Source organism: Amblyomma mixtum, chromosome 5, assembly GCF_055824585.1.
Source record: "Amblyomma mixtum isolate Tamu chromosome 5, ASM5582458v1, whole genome shotgun sequence".
NCBI lineage: Eukaryota > Metazoa > Arthropoda > Arachnida > Ixodida > Ixodidae > Amblyomma > Amblyomma mixtum.
The window spans coordinates 49,873,604-49,889,074 of record NC_143016.1 but is presented as its reverse complement, the minus strand read 5'-3'; positions in this window follow the sequence as shown (position 1 = coordinate 49,889,074).

The following is a 15,471-nucleotide window of genomic DNA, read 5'->3' as shown; positions in this document are numbered from 1 at the left end:
TATAGCTCATTGCCGTGAGTTTGCGCGTTGAACACGAAAACAAGCGAGACCTTCCTGAACGAATCTTATGACTGTGCAGAACACAGAATTGCTGCCCTGGTGATAAGGTTTTTCAGTGCACTGCCCTGCGCACATCTAGGTGATGTAAAAAATTTATATTTCTTCGCCATTTTATTTGACCGCCCATTGTAATCTAATAGACATCCACCATGAACAATTATGTAGCATCCGGTGCCCCTGTTACTCACCGTCGCTGCTCATGCACCGAGTTCATGCAAGTTAAACTTTGTCCTTCACACTTTATCACAGTAACTCGGGATCAGTATGGCCTCTTTGGGCCCCAGGGGGAAATTATATTGAGCACTGTAAAAAAAACCTCGTCATCATCAGCTAATATTCATCCTTTTCCTTCTTCGATTCGTCGATAGCGTAAGTATCGCACATGCCGAATAATTCTGGACAAACACATTTTTGAGCGGGAAACCATTTGATGGAGGCAATTTTTTTCATATAATGTAGGACTTCACTATAAAAATCAATGCATAGGCAGATCACCCGACGGCAGTCTTCAACTTTTTTTCTATTAATGTTTCTGCTATCGTCAAAAGCGTTCCCATTTGTTTTTCTATGGCAGACTGAACTCTTCGATGCGATCGGTGGAAGCACTTTACTAGAATGATTTTGCTACCAATCAAAAGAATGGTCTATTACCTTCAATATTAAAAAAGCAGTATCTTACAATTATTCAGTTTTCTAAATTTTTGTCCCATATTGTTGGACATGAGTGGCCATGAAACCTTGTCCACGTGTTCTTTTTGTCAAAAAATAAAAGGTAGGTTATGTTAACGTCCCCGAAAGCGCTATAGATAAAATGTGAAGTTAGATTAATAACTGCAGATAACGTAGATTGGATTCTACAGCCGCATGCCTGTCAAAACCTCCTTTAGCGCCGGAGGATCTAACGGCATGCTTTATTATTATTAGAAACTTAGGGGACACTGAGGTATTTCCAACAGCAAGCGTTTCTCTATAATTACAGCGGTCAGTCCGAACATATTCTCAAGAATATTAACCGTGTGGCTCTGGATAACAGCTCTTGCTCAGATGCGAGCTCACTTTCGACTACTGCAGATAAGTACGTCGCGTTTTGTGCATGAGGTATGTAAAGTCCCATTCTATATATGTAAACTTTGAACAGTTGTATAAAGGAAGAGCAAAATGCTTGTGTGCTCCTTCACATGCACAACTGAATTTAGCCTGTACCGTGGGCGCAGACTAGCCGAGTTACCATTAAAAAGTAGCATAAAGTACAAAGTTCAAAGATAAGATAAATAAAGCTCGCAAGCTGCAGCTAGAATTGCATTCTTTCAGTCTGACACAAGCCTAAAATAAATGAAAACGGTAGGCATGAAATGCATAATATGAATACCTTGACGCCCAGAGAGCGCTTTGGACGTTTTGACGTGGGTATGTATTGATATTCTTTCCGTGTCATAGCCGACAATGCATTGCTAAGGAGGCGGCAGTTAAGAGGTTGAAAGAGGCGACAGTGCACAGTTCTCAGTTATAAGCTACTCTTCCCATCATGCCTTCTCTCCTAGTCCTGGTCGGTGCGTGTGTTTTAGCCTTGTCGGTTCCATCGGCTCCGGACGAGGCAAAGCATAACGAACAATGTGAGCATCCAGATGCTTTCGAGGTATGTTCGGCCCGGCTCAACACTATTGGGAAGGCGCCATCTCTGCCAAACACTGCTGTAGAGAGCTTTAGGACCGCTTGAACTATTGCGGCAATTTACAAGCAAAGTGTTTTGCATGCCCTGCACGTTAAGCAGTGAATAGGCACGTTAATCAGTACCTTTAGGCCCCTTAATAAGCGCGTTAAGCAGTAAGAGGCAGGCCGTCAGACTTCCTTGTAACTCGATGCGGCAATAGGCGCTGACGAGAAAAATCAAAATATGACAGGAACCTCAGCCCCCACAGGCGTACTTTGTTGCCGTTTGAATCACAATGGCTTTTTGTGTCAGCCCAGGTCTCTACATTTATATGTGAGAACTTTCAAGACACTGCTTTTATTTCGTTTATATGACCTCATAGCTTTGTAGAATCAGGCGCGCGGTATCGTGGATTACCGTTAACGGTTTTGGAACGTCTGTAAAGCTTATGCAAAATAAAAGGCTCTGAATGGCGAACTAAAAGTAATTCTTTGTAAGTGGCTGCAAGCGAATAGCAAGGAAAAAGCAAACATAAAAGTATACCCTCTGTAATTAATGATTCATTTCCGGAAGCAACCCGGCTTACAGGATGAATCAATTACGGGGGCAAATTTTAGCTGATCCATTTAGGTGCTTGTATGGATATATGTGGAATTTAGGAGCTGTCTAAACAAGCCTTCTTGATACTAAATTCTCGTGGTCCATTTTGTAGACAACAGAAACTATAGCGTCATCTGTTGCCCGCTATAGTAGACACAATGCGTAAGTCAGCGGGCTATTTTTAATTTGAAATTTTTAGGTAACTAGAAACTGCAACGTCATTTTGCAAGACAATCGTGATCATTATTGCCTACTTTTGGTAGAAAAATCTTACCAAATGATATGCTTCCTCGTTCACAACGAGTAGTTCAGACCGAAGAGAAATTCAGTGTAGTATACTGAATATTTGAAATTCCCGCGGTAGTGCTGAGTGTTTCGTAACGCTGGCACAAGGTGTCCGTTTTGTATACTAAAAACGTTTGTCCAGATTTACTGGGCATGTATACGAAGCATAACTTGCTTAAGACAGAAAGAGAGAGATAGAGAGTACAGTTATAATTTTTTTCATAGAGAAAGTTTCAATCAAGGCATGGGGAGAAAAGAACTATTGAGGGTTACTTGCTTTGAGCCAATGAATGTCGATAGATAGATGTCGTTAAATAGATAAATGAAGTAGGGCGGAAAGAAATAAGAAACACCACAAAGCACATGCTTCACCTGACTTGAGCGCTGTATGGTGTCTTTGCATCCGTTCGTGTTCATTTTGTTAGCGTTGTGATCGAGTGAAAGATGTGGAATCAACTAGCCCCCAGTCAGTCGTGAGCAGAGTCTGTATGCCTTGTGTAAGGTCATCGCGCGCACCCACTTGTACGCATATATTTTACTTGTGTTTTTTATACAGTTGCACCCCGAGCCGCTTTGCCGAGGTGCCGCGCGCCTTCGGGGGCGGAACTTTTGTTTGTTGTTTGTTTGTCGTACGGAGCGACTCCTTAGGCGAGACAGCCCGCGCGTTCATCACCCGCATTTTGATGTGTTTGTTTCTGCGTGTGAACTCGCACTTCGCGTGGAGTGAGCATGAGTGTACTATTGCTTTTGTCGGGTCTTGTTCTGGCATTGACATGGGAGGCGCCGTGTATCTCCGTAGACTGTGCTTGGCGCATCATTTAGCGTACGGGGTTCCGGACGCCTACGGCAAACCACACCCCGCGCGTCTATTAGGTGTCTGGGTTTGCGTTGCTTTTTTTTTTTACCGGACGTCGGAGCAACTTGTAAATTTGCGCTTCCCCTCGTGAATGGGTTTCCTAATATTCCGGACCAGGGCCCAGACGCGCCGGAATCCCAGCTCCGTCTGCGGCACATGTATTCCCCGAAACCTGCAGAAAGTGTCTTTCGAAATATGGGAGCGTGAACTAGTAATTTTTTCTGTGGAAGAAACCCAGTGACGGCCACGAGCTCTAAGCGGTCGACAGTTGAGGTCGGAGCTCGGGAGGAGACGGACTTCCTCCCGCACGCTCGCTTAGGACGACGGACTGTCTTAAGTCCAAGCCCGTTGTGCTCTAAGGGGTGCGGGCCGGGCACTATTACTTTTCTTTCCTTTTTAGACGCTAACCCTAATTTTTGTCTTAAGTCCTGGGGCGGCCCAGTTCTGTTATTCAGTTCTATGCTGCCCTCATAATTTTAACTGAACTGTACCTTTTTTCTTGATATAATAAAGTGTTAATTAAGTAAGTTTCCTCAGTTAATCAGGCCAATTCAAGAGGTTCCTTGGGCGAAGCAGGGAAACGGGACCTACTAAGAAGAAATAAGAAACCACAAGCAACAAATAGTGGAGAAGAAGAGAGAAGGAAAGAACGAAGATCAACAGAGCACAAAATTTTACTCCTTGGTAGTTTGAGGCCTGGTGTGCCCGCCGCGAAAATATTTTCGCGATGGAGATTTTTCTTTTTTTTTACAGAATTACAAATTACACATAAAACAAGTAACAGCGTTATCATGCTCAAATATTAATATTAGCCGCTTTGGTATACCAAGCTGCAAGTTCCTGCCTGGCAAAAGCACCGCGTTTGGTACAAACCTTAGGACCTTCCCGAAAACGGTTGCACTAAAACACAAATATTCTAATCAAAATCTGCAGTTCACAGGAACTAGACCGTTATTCGACAAAGCACAACTAGTTTAAATATTTAACACTGAATACTAAGAAGACAAAAGAAAAAGAAGAAAAAATTGCGTCTCCTTATGGAATTTCACTTTTAGTACTTTATGCCAAAAAGCGCAGCTGTCGCTTTTCTTAAGCATATTGTAACGTGGCGGCCAGCCGAAGATTAAGGCGTGGTGAACGATGGATAAGAGATGATTTAATGGCCGCTGGCCTAGCGCGAGGGCTCTGTCCCGCGCCACTGCCAGCGTCCTCGTCTTCGTAACATTACCCGGGGCGACCGAGCGATCGTCCCGATCGTAAACTGAAGAATACATGGACGAAGGGATGCGTGATTCAGCGATGGTTTCCAGGGCAGGAAAGAAGTGGCAAAGTGATGAAGTGCTGGCCGCGACGGTGGATGAGATGATAGGCGGATGAGTCCCGGTCCACGAAACAACCGGGTTGTTGAGTGCCAGGAGATGACGGCCGAGGTCCTTGGACGCACCGAACGGCAGGGGCAGAGGGGCGGTGTCCTCATGTGTGGGCAGGGTCTTGGGTCGATCGGGTCTTGGATCCGTCGGGTCTTGGGTCGGTCGGGTGTCGGGTCGGTCGGGTCTCGGGTCGGTCGGGTCTCGGGTCGGTCGGGTCTCGGGTCGGTCGGGTCTTGGGTCTTCGTGTCTTGTGGTCCGGGCGGGGGACGGGGGCTGGGGTGAGTGGCGAGGTCGGTTTAGGTCGGGCGGGCTGGGGCATGGCCAGGCGGCGCGGACCAGGCACTCAGGGCCGACGTCCACGGCAGGCGCAGGACACCGAAGCTCCGGGACCAGGATGGCGATGAAGGGACCCCAGCGCCTCATACCAAATGTAATGTGGCGGCCAGCCGAAGAATGAGGCGTGGTGAACGATGGATAAGAGATGATTTAATGGCCGCTGGGCTAGCGCGAGGGCTCCGTCCCGCGCCACTGCCAGCGTCGTCTTCTTCGTAACAATATGTTAGTTGCAGACATACAGAACAGAACCCATGAAATGTTTGATATACTGTTAGGAGCCTTAGAAGGCACTGGGAGGAATTTTTCTTTTAGACATAGAAGGTCGACTTTCTGCGTGAAGCAGACATGTCCCAAGAGCAGGAGGGATGTCTAAGGCTGACAAGCATCGCAAACAACAGTACTGCATGCGGCTCCCAAACACAAGTGAACAATATGCAAGCACTCTCCCAACACGCAGTTCACATTTTGCAATAATGACATCATCAAAGCTCATTTCTGCATCCCTTGTTGGCAGACATTTTTGGGAACCCGAAGTTGAGTTTAAATCGCTTTAAAAGATGTGTAACTTATTCCAAGCCAATAACGCCCCACACCCTAAACATGATCTGGTCGTTTGGAGTCAGTGAGTGAGTGAGTGAGTGAGTGAGTGAGTGAGTGAGTGAGTGAGTGAGTGAGTGAGTGAGTGAGTGAGTGAGTGAGTGAGTGAAGAGGATGGTGGCTGGAGATCTGTGGGTGGGCTCTCATTCCAGGGCTGCGGAGGCGCGGAAAACACGGAAAACATGCGTTCAGATGCTGATTCGACAACTGTCACCCACAGAAATGCCGAGTGGACCGTGCCGAAACTATAATCATCAACGTTGATGGTACCGGGTGTTCACTTTTCTCTTCTCAGATGGCACACGCCCCTTTGTAATCACGTGACTGCCGCATACGGATGAGGCGTTCTAACTGGGAGCGGGCGAACATGGGCGTCGTCCTTAGGCTTTTTTTTTCTGATTGCTCGACATCTTTCAGCCGCCGCTGTTGCTGAATGCAGAGAGAAAGGTTTTATCCTAAGATAATTTACGCCTTCCCCGTGAATGAATTGACGATATTCTTCAGTATTGTGAGAAACTGTATGCACTTATAGGATCTTCTGCGCCAAGAAAAGTCTATGCAGACAAACCTGTGCATTAAAACTGAAGTCGAAGCCTCTCTCCCTGCTTCTTTCATCTCGGGATCTCCATAAATATCTGATGTGGTAATTAGGTGACATTTTGTTTGGTTCCTGCCACTCCATTTTGACAGCAGATGTCAGGCAAAACATCGTTCTAAAATCATCGCTTATACATGGCGGTGTCCGGCGCTCGCAACGGTCTCTCGTTATATGGTTTTCGAGCGAAAAGTTTCACTACGCTAGTCAACACCGCGCTTCGCGTGAGCCGGCGTACGTCAGAGCACGAGTGACGTCACGCACGGCCAGGCTACTGCGCATGTGCGCCGCCGCTTCTCCTCCTTGCATCATTTGACCATATACAGCAGCCGTGCGCAGTGCGCATTTGAAAGGAGGGGTAATTAAGGCGCGCTTGCCCATAGAACAGGCGCACGATGCCGCGCGCTATGCGTCATAGTTTGACGTTCGCCGCAAGCGCGTGTTTATCGCGGATCACCGCAGCTTTTCGCTTCGAGTTATCCAGGCTTAACCTTAGCTAATCCCCAGCCAATTTTTTTGTTGCTAGTACTAAATCGACTTTAAGAAAACCAGGAGAGTTTCGTTAATTTGGGCCACGAAAGATATGGTATATAGATGTGCAGTACGTATTATGATGGCCCAAAATAAGGTACAGAACCGGTGATACTGCAGGTATATGTACAGCCTTTGTCAAAAGTTTGGAGCCCAGGGGGTTTTCTTTTGAGCCACACTGTGTCGTTCTTAATGGATCTCTAGCGCTACAAATTTCCTGGACATGAGAAGATTTCTGGTACTGCCTTCTGCAATAGGTAGGACTTCCATGAATGCTCCTGGAGTCCCAATATAAAGCTTGGAAGTGAACCCCCTGGGCTCTAAACTTTTGACAAAGACTGTACATTCACTACCAGGAATCGCTTCGGCAGGCGCTTCTCAACTATCAGGAGACATCCCAACCCTGCATTACACTGGCGAGCGCTTTTGCTGTGCGGCACCTCTCGAATTCTGCGTGTGCAGTTTTAGCTATTTTCTGGATCCTCATTTTCTTCCTTGAATATCAATTGCGAGTAGGCGGGAAGTGGACAACGAGATTCGTTTCCTGCTAGTGTTTTTTTTTTCCTGCAAAGAAAAAATTAACTTCCAGTTCAAGTCTTAAATTAATTCACAGGCCAAGTTTTATGGCTTCAGTCCGAAAAGTAAATTAGAACGCATGATGAGGCTTCTGGAAATTTACGCTTTTATTGTCATTTTCATTCGTACTGTCATTTCAGGAGCAATATAACTTACCACCAGAAGATTGGAGCGACGCCAGAAAAGGCTGACTACCTTTTGGACGACTGTAAGTATTACACTCATGAACTCGTATTTCAAGAGTGTGCAAACCTTATCTTTATCTTTCACTATGTGTCAATGGGTGGCTGCAATAAGATGCAGCGTGCTTAATTAGAATAAGGCGTAACATAAGCGACACAAGGGACACAAGCAGCCAAACGAAGAACAAGCAGCTCCTCGTTTTTGTGGTGTCTTCGATGTTGCATCTTATTGTGTTTGGGCTTGCAGTACCAATTGGCCCGACAATATACCTTGCAGAAACAAATTTCGAACTTCAAATAAGTCACATTTTTTGTTATTAGTCTATTAATTCTCAGCATTCTTTATTTATATTTTCCGCGAACCTTCTTTGCTATTGCACAACACATTGAGTAAGACAATTAAGGTAGAATGTCTTTTCTGGGCTGCGAAACATTTCTTTATTCTGAAGGTCGATGAGCGTGATCAGTTCACAGTGTGTTCCAATGCGCTACTATGTCAAGGCATTTTTCAGCAGCCAAAGCAGTGATTTAGAATGTGACTGTTCCTCAAGTGTTGACTAAGAGCGCGGTGATTTGTTAACTCCCTGGAGCTGACGGCCCATGCAGGACTGCTGCTTTCCCTTATTTGAATTAGAAGGACTGCCTTGTGCTTGACATTCCATACAAGGAGACCGAACTTAAGCAAAGGCACTAGAATTGTACGACGCGCAACATTGGGCACTAATCGTCCTATGTGTGATGACATGATGATACCACTGCACTTAAGTGAGCTTATGCTTTGGTTATTTTCGTATGAAACTTTTCTAGCCACTAACTGAAAAGGCATGGCACGTGTGGAAATTATGGTGTACTTGCTCCCACGTGCCTCAGATCAGCCAATATAGTGGTTCGCACTGATAAAAAAAAATCGAATTTCACTAGTGGAGCGCTTTAATGAGGGACAATTAAGTTGTCAGTGATGATGCGAAATCATCAAATTCTGGAAAAGAAAGAGACAGCCCGAGGTTAAGCGTGTTTATTAGCTAGAAAGCTTGCCAGGGCAAAGTACTGATGCACGCAATGATATTGTAACAGCCCTCCAACTCTACGCGTTCACTTTTGTGTGTCGACACTACACCGTTGTTAATATTTTGCTCCACAACAGCGTACATATTGTGGGTGTCGGACCAATTCAAGGATCGCGTGCCAATGGTATGCACAGACAAGTACAAGGACATCTGCGACTTTGGAGAGCTAACTTACGACAAGGAGAGCTGCGGCAGCGAAATATAGAATGGTGTTGATCCTTGCTAGCCTGCAAGACCCCGGTGATGGCATTTCTTTGATTTCTCACTCTGTGGTTTGCCACAGTCAATGCAAATAAATGTGGTGGTAAGATTGACTAGGCATCGTATTTAAATGGATAGAGGAAAAATTCACAAAAGTAAATTTTATATAGGAGGTGATCTCCGTCCTTCCATCTGAGGCGTTCAGTAAGGGTTAAATAATGGTGTGAAGAACATCGGCAGGAGCTACTGTCTCCAAAATTGCGTGAACACTACAGCCGAAGCTATCTCTCCGACGCACTACAGAAAGAAATGTTTTCGGACTTGTGCTGTATTCTACGCAGAACCAGAAGGTCTTCAACGGGCGAACTCGAGAAAGGAAATCGGAAGATCGATACGCACGAAACCCTTTTTAGAGGGTGATCATCTCCAAAACCGACTAAAATCTTGGTGTATATAGAAAGAGATGGAATTAGTATGTTCAGAGAAAATCAACTGGATGATGATGCCCCGAGTTGTGGTTTTATATGCGTCAATATTTTATGTCGGAACCGAGCATGAATTACATATTGAGTTTGAGTTTTAGTTTGAGTTTAATAACATTCTAGTTCTCAGTACAGAAAACTAAGGGCCGGGAACAAAAGGTACAAAACCTGTACCTGGCTGGGTCCCCTGACCCCAGCCAGGTACAGCCAGGTACAATCACCCAAAAGTGTTTGTAAACCCGCATTTTTCAAAAGGCATTTTGGGTAGAATATCTGAAAACGATTTCTCTATAGCATTTGTAGCTAATCGGTCACCAAAACAAAATTTAAAACAACATATCAGGCAACAGGTCCCGCTATATTTGCGGCATATCCAGCATGCACAATGCTCCTGTTTGTACTTAAAAGTTATCCACTGCGAAGAAATCGGAAGAGGTACTTCTGTGTGTTGTTTCTCCCATTTGTCAGTTTGTGCCAGCCTTCGTGCCTTACTTGAGGGAAGTGCCCTCTTCGAACGCTCCCCGTAACTCAACGAAATAAATGGCGCAACACTCTAGCCCCGCACTGCTAGCGTCATTCAGCGCTCTAGCGACGCCCTTTCCTGCCTAAACTTTGACCAGCGTTTAGAGGCTTCGCTAGTTCCGAAATACAGCCGCACAGACCAGCCAGCAAAGTGGGTACAAGCGACTCGCCCGGAAACCATGGGCTGGTTTCTGATCTCCGTTTTTGTTGGACTTTTCCCACTGCTCGATTGCTCTTCTCAAGGGTGACGCACACTGTACATGAGCGGTTAACACACCGTGACGCAGAAAGATTAAGTGTATCTTTTAAAGCAAGAAAAATTATAAACTTGGGAGAGTTAGAAATTCCTTCCAGGCCAGACTAAGGACACATTTCATTATTTATCTCTCCTCGAACGCCTAACAAGGACGTCTTCTTGTTAGCGATGTGCTCTACGCTAACAATGCTCTACGCTAACAAATGTGCTCTACGCTATCACATCTAGCGATGTGATAACCCAGTCGCGAAATTAACGAATACGAAAGACGTTTCTCTGCCATACTACCCCGAACAGCTTAGGCTGTAGTCGAGCCATGCTCTTGCGGATTTTTTCCAATATATCGCAATGATGGATACAGACCCGAGACGGCTCTTTCACAGTAACGTGCTGAATTTTGGGCGGATTTTTGCTAACATAGCTGGCCTCCACTTCCCAAGGCGTCGGTTTATATGCGCTAAGACTGTCCTGGCTTCCACTGTTTATTAAAATTTCCAACGCAAATGGCAAGCCTGCCACACAATCCTTATTTGCCGCTATGGCAGTTTGTTGTTGTTCTTTACGATAAAACTATGCCCCAAACATAAACCATTTGAGAGCTACAACATAATATCCCAAAGCTAAAATTTCTCACAGTACACCCATAACAGGCGCACCGTGTGTCATACTGCAGGCAATAAAGCTCTATCTGTCATTTAAAAAAAACATACCTTTGTATTTGTGGCCTGGAACAACTTCTGACAAAGTGCTTTTCAGAATGACTGCGAGCATTAATTTCAATCTCTCACACTACACTAAAGGGCGGTCTCAGTCACTACAATTCCTGCGCTGTACCTTGCAAACGACGGCGAAGCTTTGTGAACTTCACCCAGTTTAACGCAATCACTTGTGCGCGGGCGGGAGGTAGCAGCGTACCATGTCCGATTTAAGAACTAAACATTTCTCGCAGGGCTAAGTTAATTATTGTGAGACTCTAGGCTCGAAGGTGGTATGATTTCAACGCCTTCTGAACGCGGCGGGTAAACATTCCCGAGTTCATTTAAAGTCGAACCTCCTAGTGACGATGTCGAGGGGGTCTCGATTATTTACTTATAGTCGTAACTTCGTTTTAGCGCTAGTTGACCGAGGTTTTAAGGGGAATTTTCATTGCTTCGTTATATCCATTATTTTATTGAGAACCGCTTCGTTATAACGAAGTCTGGCTGTATTACAATTAAAAGGAATGCGTTATTGTGGCTCTTTTTTAAGACGAAACGAAATGTGATAGATCAACTGGAGCCGTATGGCGCCAAGTTTTATTATCATGCGATCGAATGAGAGCACACAGCTGTATCTTTTTGTAAGGACGAAAGTTTGTTCTGAAGATTACCTTCATCAACCTTGCGTATGCTGTAAGCCTAGTGCGTGCCTAATGGATGCAAAAAAGACCCTAAAGATCAGTTGGTTTGATTCAAAGATAATGTATACGAGCTCCCCGTCTCATGCTGACAATGGTGCGTAGGCTACATCGGTCGCTGCATTAATGATTTCCTTGGAGAACACAAACGCAGAGAAGAATGGCGGAACGAATAAGACGGGCTGCTTGTACTAAATTTCTTCAAATGCAAACCTCAATGTAAGCCTTCCTGCCATTAGTGCTTTCTAAACGGAAAGAGCGAAGATAGGCAGGTATCAAGTGAGATCACCGAGGCTGAAAAAATACCTCGCCTAGGCAGTGATTCTGTCCCTTCCCCATTTGTCTACCTATCAGACATAGAGCTTGTTTTCGTCCGATGTCTCTAAATATATAGCATATCTTTAGACAATGCCGCAAAGGAGCGTTACACAGCGATGTGCAATTTGTGAGTAAAGTGCTGGAAGTTCGTGTGTCTAAATCTCGCCTTCGTCTCTCGTATGCTGATGCGATAGAGGGCTTCCTGAACCTGAGCCATCAAGCCAATGTTTTTACCTCAGCTTGAGGTCTACTTGCTGGGGGCGATACCAAATCTTCATTTTGTCGTCGCTAGCACTCACTTTCGGAGCGATGTTCACGAAGTTTTATTCGCGAATAGTGCTCCGGTCGACCTACTCCGCTGCTTCGGCAGCAAGAGAGAGTGACTACGCTTTGACAAGGCACGCTTCACCGTACCCGGACAATATGAAAAAGCGCGACTGTTCATCACGCCTATGGGTCGTACATTCCACTAACAGTAAGCATTGTAATCATCACCAAGAGTTTCAAATGACTCCAAAAACCAAACGAAGTGCCATTCTCGTTCGACAAAGGCCATGAAGCATCTGTCATGACATGCAACAAGTCTTCGTCCCTGCAATAAGAAAGGAATGAATAGCATTTTCCTTCCTCAATTGGCATTTACACGCCCAACAACTTCGCAGCTCCTGACTGCTATTGAAAGGTATTACTCGTCTCCGAGATTGTCTCCCAACGATGTCCTGACTTTGCCAGTCTTTTACTCTGCTGAATTCGGTACCCTTGTGCTTTTGTCCCCTTATGATGAGAGAATGGCATGGTGGTCCGCGCCGGGTTGTGGCCGATAATGTGCGTGTTTTGAAGGAAGCTCATGAATAGGTGGCAAATTTTTAAAAAGTTATCACGCTTTCTGCGCAGGCTCTACAAGTTATCAATGCAAAAAACTCTTGTTAGTAAAACTGAAACTTTCACGTTTTCTCAAATATATTATTCGCGTCAATTAAGATGGAAAAAGCAGGTCTTCCACATGTTTTGTGTTTAGAGTCAAGGCGTTTTTAAGAGATAAAGTAGGGTACAGATAAGCAGATAACAGGGGATGTCAATGACACATAACATCCGAGGTAAAATAAATCTGTAAAGAAATAATGTAACCATTTGTACGTTAATATACAATAAATGGCTTCATGACAAAGCGTAGTACGTGGCCTGTATCATAATGGTTGATGAGGCCAAAGTACGCGTGGAAAGGTGGGTTTGTATGTTTGCGTGAAGTAATACTGTTATCATTTTTTCACTGAAGCTGTATACGTTTCATTGATATTATCCGTCGAAAAGAAACCTATTTCAAGAAAAAGAACATGTACTTTAGGTTTAAAGTTTTGTTCCCAGCAGCCACATAAGTGACCACAAAGTTAAGCGAGCTTCCAAATTTTATGCCTGACGCGATCCTTCCAAACTATACTCAAATAATTGCACAAGATGGAAGTTTCATAAAAGCTTCTCTACGCGGTAGCAGGTGCTACGTACGACAATAGCAGCAGCGGAGTATAAAACACTGCGTTCTCCAGAAGTGGTTCCACGTAGTGTGTTTATGCCTTTACCAGTGATTGCTTTCCTAATCTGTCATTCTTTCGGTTTTTTTCCCTATTCTAACCACAGCAATACCGGGTTTGCTCATATACAATTTTGTTGGATTATTGGCAGCAAAATTTTTGTTAGGGGAGTGATTGTCGGTGCGTCGAAGTACTTTGTACTCAGGACTGTGAGGTTACTTTTGATGCCAAAATTGGCACGTTGTTATCAAGCAAAGATCAGAAATTCTGTTTGAGAAGTTCAAAACGCAGATCGCCTCTGGTCTCCTCACGGCAAAAAATGCAAAGGAAGGTGAAGAGTAACGGCGAATATCTGCGTTTACTTTGTCGAAAAAAGCGCCGACCATTGCGTTGCAATAAGGTACTATGGTGCGAACCACATTAAAGTCACAGCACCTCAACTGTATGCATGGGTGCTTACTCATTTAGACTGAAAGGGAGCGCCCGCTACGTCATTAAAATTTCCGCTTTGAGCCAGTGAACAAATTTAATATTTGTTGACTCGACATTGCTCAATGAATGTTTTCTCAACTTCTACTTGGTGATAGCCTACATTTGATAGTTCCTAAGAGCTGAGTTATTTTAATGGTTCGGTGGATAAATATTTTATGTGACGGACATCATAGTGCCCAACGTTTTGTTTTAAAGATCTCTCTTTTCTGCTAGAAAGTGGTTATAAATAACAGCGCTTTGACAGGCACTCACTTTATCCTGTCCCCATCAGCTTGGCAAGTGTGCTCTAACTTCCTAACAAGTTCTTGCAGCTGGAGGCACTTGTAAAACTGCTGAACTGCTTTACACCGATAAAAGGGTTGCATAGTAAGCGTCTTTGTGTAAAAAGAAATCGAACGTAACCAAAAGCTGAATTAACGAGAACTACTTTTAAAAGAGAATCAAATCTGCACTCAACCATAAATACAGGCCGGTTTAAAAATCTTGCAGCGTACAGCAAATTTGGAAATGTATTAATTTGCTCAGGGTGTCCTCAATATTCAGATTAGTGTTGTATTACACGTCGGACGCGTATATTACTGCGCACCAAGTTACGATAAAAAATAAATTACTAAAGGCCATCAGGCTACTTTCCAAATCTATGTTCCTGTAATGCATGAATAACAAAGCTGCCTTTAATTTCTTCCCACTTGCTGCATACCACGACTTGCTTCAGCAATGAAATTTGTTCCGCCAAAAGAGTGCTTGCTAATGTTTTTGTATGAAATCAAACAGAAGGTCCCCAAAGCTACCTAGACCGATTAAATAACGCAGCCACATCGAAGACATAGTCCACAGTACATGCAGCTGCAGCTCTCTAGAAAACCACTCCGGATAAACTAACGCACGTTTCAATGCAGTTTATTTTTTGCGAGTGTGATCATTAATAAAGTTGGCTGATATTGTGATCCATACGTCAAGAGTTGGGATTTTACTCCTGTGAGTAACGCTGACACTTATTTTTGTGCTCCGAAAAGCAAGCGGGAACAATAAAATAAAGCACCACGCATAGTGCTTATATGCAAAAGGCATCGATACCTCTCATAATCCATTGTTTTCACAAAGAAAAGTGTGTCTAAGTACAATTTGCTACAACCGTGTTTTTGGAAGATAAGGACCTCTTAAGCGAAGGAAATTACGATAACAGCTCAAGTTTAGGAGTTCCGACATGTAGTGCCGACGACATGCAGGCCATGGCACCGGATGAGCGAGAATAAAGGGCTTTTCCCGTTGGAATCCCACTGTACGAGCCTATGAACGCAATCTCTCGTCGGTCATATGCATTTAAGCAAAGCCGCTTGCGTGAGGTCCAACATTGCAAACTCGAGTTTCTATCATTGGCTTGTTTCTCTGCCCATGCGGCGCAACTGAGGTGGTGCATGATCGGGGTTTTAAAGTTCTTTAAGTGGGTCAACCCCGTGCAAGATATTGCGATGTTTGCACCATTAAGGTTATTGTGATTTTGCGCCAAGTTAAAGCAGCAAGTAAAAATAAATCAACTGAATATCTTCGACTAGAAATTGACCACTC